Here is a 6,555-nt window from a genome sequence, read left to right as displayed (position 1 = left end):
ATACATGAAAACAAATAAAGAAATATAATGAAACCATTTTCTTTCTTTCTTACAAAATCATAAAAAAACCCTGGAAGGACTTTCAGAAGTACCCTCACCCATTCAAGTCAGGAACATTTTACTTAAACTGCTCCTAACGTGTTTGTCTCTGGTTGGTAGCCCAGAATCAGATTAACTAACTGAAGCCAGTTCTTAACTTTATAATTGCAAAATTCTTCTAGAACTGACAGCTGTCATTAAAGTACTTTTGCTCCTGGCATAAGGATAAAAAAGAAATCTTCTCTTCAAGGTAGTCAGTCAGGAAAAGGTTATGTCAAATAAATTTCTTTTCTTGTTAGAGTTACCAAGTTTCATATATGAAGGCTTCTTGAACCAAAGAATTACAGATTTTAAGAATATAACTAATTTCTATACTTTTATATGCAACTAAGTACAGAAAAATAGTTCAAACAAAATTTTATTAATTATAAGTAAAATGAGAGATAAGGGTTAAAAATAATTAAAGGAAGAATGGAATGCATTGTTAGCAAAGATACCACCATTTGTTATTACTCTGCTTGAAGCAACATTAAAATTTGACCCTAGACACACTACGCATATACTGAAGCAGCGTACTGAAGTTACACCGCTTTATTACTATAGAATTGAGACCTTCACTATTTTCTGTCTCTGAAGTCAGAATCTTTTGTACACAAGGAGAATCTTACCACCCAAACTAATACCGTCAGAAAAGCCTCCCTTTCATGAGGGTCAAACATCAACATAGGAAAACGAAATTCTTGTTTCAGAAGCATCACGCAGCAGCAGAGCAGATGTATTTTGAAGAGACAGCTTCCTATTGTATTTTCGTGGGAACCACACCTCTTGAGTGTGCCAGGACGTGCATTTCTTCTGTATTTGACTGCCAGCACAATTATATTACTGTATAGGTAGAATCCAGTAGCCTGAACTTTACTGAGTTTGTTCCCTTGCTGTTACAAACATCATGTGTGTAATTTCTTCTATAAACTTACAAAATTCCATATAGGCTTAGGACTTTTTTATTATTATTCTTTTCCTGGCACCACTATGCCTACCAGAAAATTCCCAAAAGTTTTCCTAGATAATAACCAAACTTCACTGAGCTTAACTTTGTCATATCAATTTTTTCTCTGCTGAAATTGTTTTCTGATTTAAAACCTATTTCCTTCTGTAGTGAATATCCCTCTGATGGGATATAGACTCTGTACATAAACAGATCTCAGCCTTTGTTTTTCTAGCTACACAAATGAATTTTTATTCTTTTCTCATAGAAGAGATTTTTCATTCTCTGTTTGTGTTACAGTTTTCATTAGTCTTCCTTGGATTTAAGTAACTGGAAACGTACAGGATATTCCATATGGGGTTTCACTGGATCCTTACACTGGCATCAACACTTCTACTGGAATCATCTCTTCTGACATACTTGCAATTTTACAGAGGAAGTACACAGTAGCTCACAATCACTTCACTGCTGACCACTGCACCCCAACTGTCTTCCTCCTCAGTTTTCTCTTGAGTCGGAGTCCCCAGGTTTTCACATTTCTTTTTCATGGGAAGGAGAGGTGTGTATTTTTCTTTTTAAGAACTATTCCATTCTATTGGAATGCCATTTCTCTCCTAAAAGCTAAATCAACCAGTTCTTTCTGCATAACAACACTCCAACTCCGTGCTGACTATGCCTTCCAACTTTTGTTACGTGACCCATTCTTATGTCAAGGTTGTCAATGGTTACATGAAACCAGAATGTCCCCAAATCAACTCCTGCAGAGCACTATTACCAACTTCCTTTCAACCCAATACTTCCCTCTTTCTGTCTTATCTCTGCTAATCTCCATCTTCTCAAGTTTTGCTAGTGTTTAATACCATACAGTATTAAATCCAGACAGATGAGATCAGTTGTATTGCCATTGTTTAAGAAAGCAGTTAGATCACCTAGTACCAACATTCCTTTTATAAAAAGCCCATCCATTTCCCTTATATTCCTATCAGTAGATACCCTTTGTCTTCAGAACACATTCTAAAACCTTGCATTCTAATTAAGTCAGATGGGTACTTCTCCCTAATTCATTTCTTCCTGTGCTCTACTATTCTTCCATGAGATTGTACCACAAAGGACTTACATCAGTTTGCTAAAAACACTTGGTACACACTTTGCAACTTTATGTCCTGGTTCTTTTGTATTTCTGGGATTGCAATTATCAAGCTGACAGTCTGCATGCACTAAGCTCTCTGACTTTTGCTTACAATTAAATTATAGTAATTTTCCCTTTGATCTCTGTGTTTCTTTTACACATTTTGCTGTGTCTCCAACCGTCAGCTGCCAACAGGCAGCTATAGCTAGCTTGCCATAACCTATCTAAACTGTACAGTGGTTTTGATCCTTCTGTAGTGCAGCCATCCAGAGGAAAAGCTCCTGATACTGCTTTACTAAACTGCAAGATTCAGTATGCCATGCCTAGTCACTGAAGCATTGCACACATGCCTGTCTTGGGGTTGTGTCAGTTTATGGTGGCAGGCTAAAGATATAAATGCCTCTATTTTTATATCCAACTTTCGAAGTGTTTGCTCTGGAAAGCATCTGATATCTACACAGTATCTGTTATTTGCTGGACTTGCATAAGAATTGGCAGGGGACTTTAGAGGGACTTACCCTTTAAAAAACGGGTTCTGGATGCTGTAATCCAACATACTGCACTCCTGTTGCTATCAAGTTTAAAAGGCTTATTCTAGTTGTAGCAGTAACATTTAAAAAAGCACTTAGTTTGTCTTTGAATCAGTGTCATGTACAGTATTACCATAAAGCACAGGAGAATTCTAACGATCTCATGATTTTCACTGGTTCTTAAATTTTCTTTTCCTGAAGTCCCATCTAAAAAAGTATTTTAAATGTTTGATACTTCAGCTTATTCATTACATCATCTTTTACCATTCATCATTCCAACCCTTCTTGAACCCAAACAAATAACTTGACCTCAGACATACTATTTAGCAACCCTTTATAGGCTATGAAAACAACTCCATAATGACAGCACAACACAACTCTTTCTTTAAAATGGAAAAGTTAGTAACTTTCAAAAAAAAAAAACCCCAAAACACCCACCTCTAAATCATATTGCTTGAAACTTACGGTGTTAGACATTCTTTTCTTGCCATAGAGTAAATTACTTTTTCCTTACATTAGTTGTTATCCTCAACTACAAAGCATTAATGGCTACGTGAAATACAAAGCTTTTTACAGACTTCCCATTTTTACCTGCAGGTGTTGGATGAGGCAATGAACCATGCATATCATTTACTTGATAAATGTTTAAATTCAAAAAACTAAATTAACAGGTCTCAACTTCTTAACTTGATTACTTCATGAAGTAATGTAAAGATTCTTTCCTTTGAACAGATCTTCTATTTCCGGTTACAGATAATATGATTTCTGGACCTTTCCTTCTAACTGCAAACAAGCATCTAGCAGGTGAACAAGCTACAGCGAATGTATTAAGAAAACAGTCATTATATTCTGTCTCCTCAAGCAAAACAATTCATCTGTTTTGAAGATAACCGTTTAATGTCTTCAGAATTGTGAACACCACAATTTGATCTGTTTAGAGCGGTGTGGTTAAGATGCCTAATCTTACCAGATGCAAATACATCAGGTTAAAGCAAGTTTTAGGTCATCAGTCAACGAGAGCTGAAGGTTCTCAAAGCTATGTTACATCCTCTGAGGCCTGGAAATGTGTGGAGGAGGAAGCCTTGAAAAGAACTCTGGCTGCACTCCACTGTTTTCAAAACATTCTTTTTATTTTATGTTGTAAATGTAAAATTTGTCAGAGGAAATTAAAAGAATGAAGGAGCACTTTCCCAGACACGTCTCCTGTCGAGACACGCTGTGCTGTTATTCTTTATTTCAAAAGGAACAACAAGGTAAGCATCTGTTTTATTCTGCAGAAGAGCAGCTTCGCATTTCAGATCTGTGCACAGAAGCGGCTGTAATATGTTATGAAATCCATAAGCAAAGGACTGAAGTTCTATCTGAAGTGCTTTTTCAATCAAGTGCTCTGTTACCTGTTGCTGCAATCACATATCTGTCGTATGCTTCCTACTTGAAAAGCTTTTGGCATGTAATGCTTTGAGTATTTTTATTTAACTCTCCATTAGGAACCTAACTCTTTACGTAGGAATCCAATTTCATGTGGTTTGTTTTCAATTTATTCAACACAAATTACATTATCTCGACATGAAATCCAATTCACATCTTAATCTGTATGTTAGGAAACAATGAAATAAAACGGATGTGCTGTACTTTGTGTCCAGCATTGTTTCCGAGTATGAACTTTGCAATACTTTTTCTATCTACTATAGTAATAAGAAAACCAAGGAGAGTAATTGAACTACTCAGTTGTCAAGTACCCATGGTCATTAAGAAAAAAACATCTTTGGAGCATGAACAATATTTACCTCGTATTTAACTGTTTAATTTTACATTACTTTATCCAGTAAAAACTCAATACTCAGTTCTGTCTTATCTTTTGTTCGTGTCTTGATTTATAAATTGCAGCACAGTTCCCTATGTAGAGCCCTGGCTTTGCTGTGAATCCTCTGAGAGTTTAAATATATAAATAAATGCATTTTCCAAAAGAATGCTTAATAAAAAGACAAGCACGAAAATAATTTGAACGGCAAATTTATGCATCTTTTTCTCCTTTGTGTAGTGGAGGAAAGTGATGAAGGAACACTCTTAGGAAGTCCTCCTGAAAAAAAACTGTTACAGATTACAGTTGATCAACATTAACCTGAAGAATGTAACACATTTATAATAGTACCATTCACATATTGGTCAAATTTTGATACACTCTTAAATTCTTTCAAAATAAAGTATTTTAATGTTTGTGTTATACAGGCTAAAACAACTTGTTTTCACCAGGTACAGACTTGCATGAAATAAAACAAGTTAAAAACCTAAAGCTTTTGAATTTCCATCAAATTCACACTTTCTGCTTAAGGAATATTGCTCAAATTAATACAAAATGTTTTAGCTAATTAAACAAAAACGACAACTTACCAAAATTTCTGTGTTTGCTTATACACGCATGGTATATTGGTACCAAGTACACAAAGCTGAGTGCAGTATTATTAACTGATGTCATTTGTAAGTCACTTCATATATATAATACTGTGATGAAAACCCAAGTCCTTCCACTAAATAATTTATTGAAGTGTTAACATGGATAATATTGTAAAATGCATCAATCTGAAACATAAATTATTTTCCTGAGATAATATAGCTGCTTTCATTCATGTACAACAGGAAAATGGGCTTACTGGGAGAAACAGTAGTTCAGGATCAAGGACTTTTTTCCAGCATACACGATTGCTCAGCAGACATGCGTAAATTTGATTCAACAACTCATTCAGCATTGATAACAAGGCAAAATTTTTGTTACTCTTCATTTCAACACAAACTAATGGTTCCTCTAGGCAAGTATAACTCAGAATATAAGCACAATTTGTCATTTACTTAGCTCTGTCAGTCTCAAATGAACAAGCTGTTAATGAGTGGAGATGAGTACTGTTAAATCTGGCTAGTTTGGAGTTTGCCGACTGTTCAAGCTAGTTGCCATCAGACAACGTATGACAACTTTGCTTGCCTTTCCCTCCACTGGAGCCTTAATTTGGGTCTGTCTCTCTCTCCAGAGGAAAAAGTTCCATGAAAGTTGCAGAAATCTAGTTAAAAGCAAAACCTTCTCCTCTTAACTGGGCTTAAGTTAGTGAGTTTAAAATTACTAGCTGAGGTATGACAAAAAACATCATAAACAATCTATTTAAGCTAAACATAGTAACCGTTAAATAAATACATATATCTCATTAATGAATAAACTTACTGATTAACTCAAAGGTGAAGATAAAGACCTGTGAAGCAAGCGCTGTACAAGATATTCTAGAAAGCATCTAGATAACTATGATTATGCATATAGCCCTGTGTTTTCAGCAGCTAATAAAAGATAAAAGAAATTCATTTGTAGCACATCATGTTTGTTTCATTACTGTTTTGGCAAATTATTTTACATCAGCACTTTTATAATGTGTTTAAAGATTGGGTAGGTGATGTTACTGTCCATTTCAAATCACAAAATTAAATTGTTGTACAAAGAGTTCTCTTCCAAAACTCATTTTTGCAACTCGTGAAAACAGTCAAGTGTCTTAATTCAAATCCACTGTTCTTTAAATCCTCATGCATTTAAATGCTCTACTATAAAGACACATTTTATCTGCCAGGGCAGACTTAGTTACTTTCCTTTCTTTGTAAGTAACTCAAGAAAATACAAAAAACCTCATAGAAGAAGCATAAAGGTTATTTTCATTTCTTAAATAGTAAATTCCTTAGGCAGTATTTTAAAACTATAGGAGAGAACATTTAAATTATGTGGGAAACCTTATTTTTTATGGACTTTTCTGGAGATAATGGAACTGATGTCAACTGTTGTTGTTTCAGCTAAGTTTAATTCTAAACAAGTTCAAGACCTTGCCCAGGATGAAGACAGA

The 6,555-nt window shown here is 34.9% G+C and overlaps 1 protein-coding gene across 6 annotated transcripts in view; it reads right to left on the bottom strand.

Moving 5' to 3' along the window:
* Positions 1-6,555, bottom strand: part of MKL2 (MKL1/myocardin like 2) — an 83,624-nt gene that overhangs the window by 21,511 nt on the left and 55,558 nt on the right. The window lies entirely within an intron of this gene.

The sequence above is a fragment of the Aptenodytes forsteri genome, unplaced genomic scaffold (genome assembly GCF_000699145.1).
Source record: "Aptenodytes forsteri isolate BGI_AS27 unplaced genomic scaffold, ASM69914v1 Scaffold84, whole genome shotgun sequence".
Classification (NCBI taxonomy): domain Eukaryota; kingdom Metazoa; phylum Chordata; class Aves; order Sphenisciformes; family Spheniscidae; genus Aptenodytes; species Aptenodytes forsteri.
This window is presented reverse-complemented; position numbering and strand designations above follow the sequence as displayed.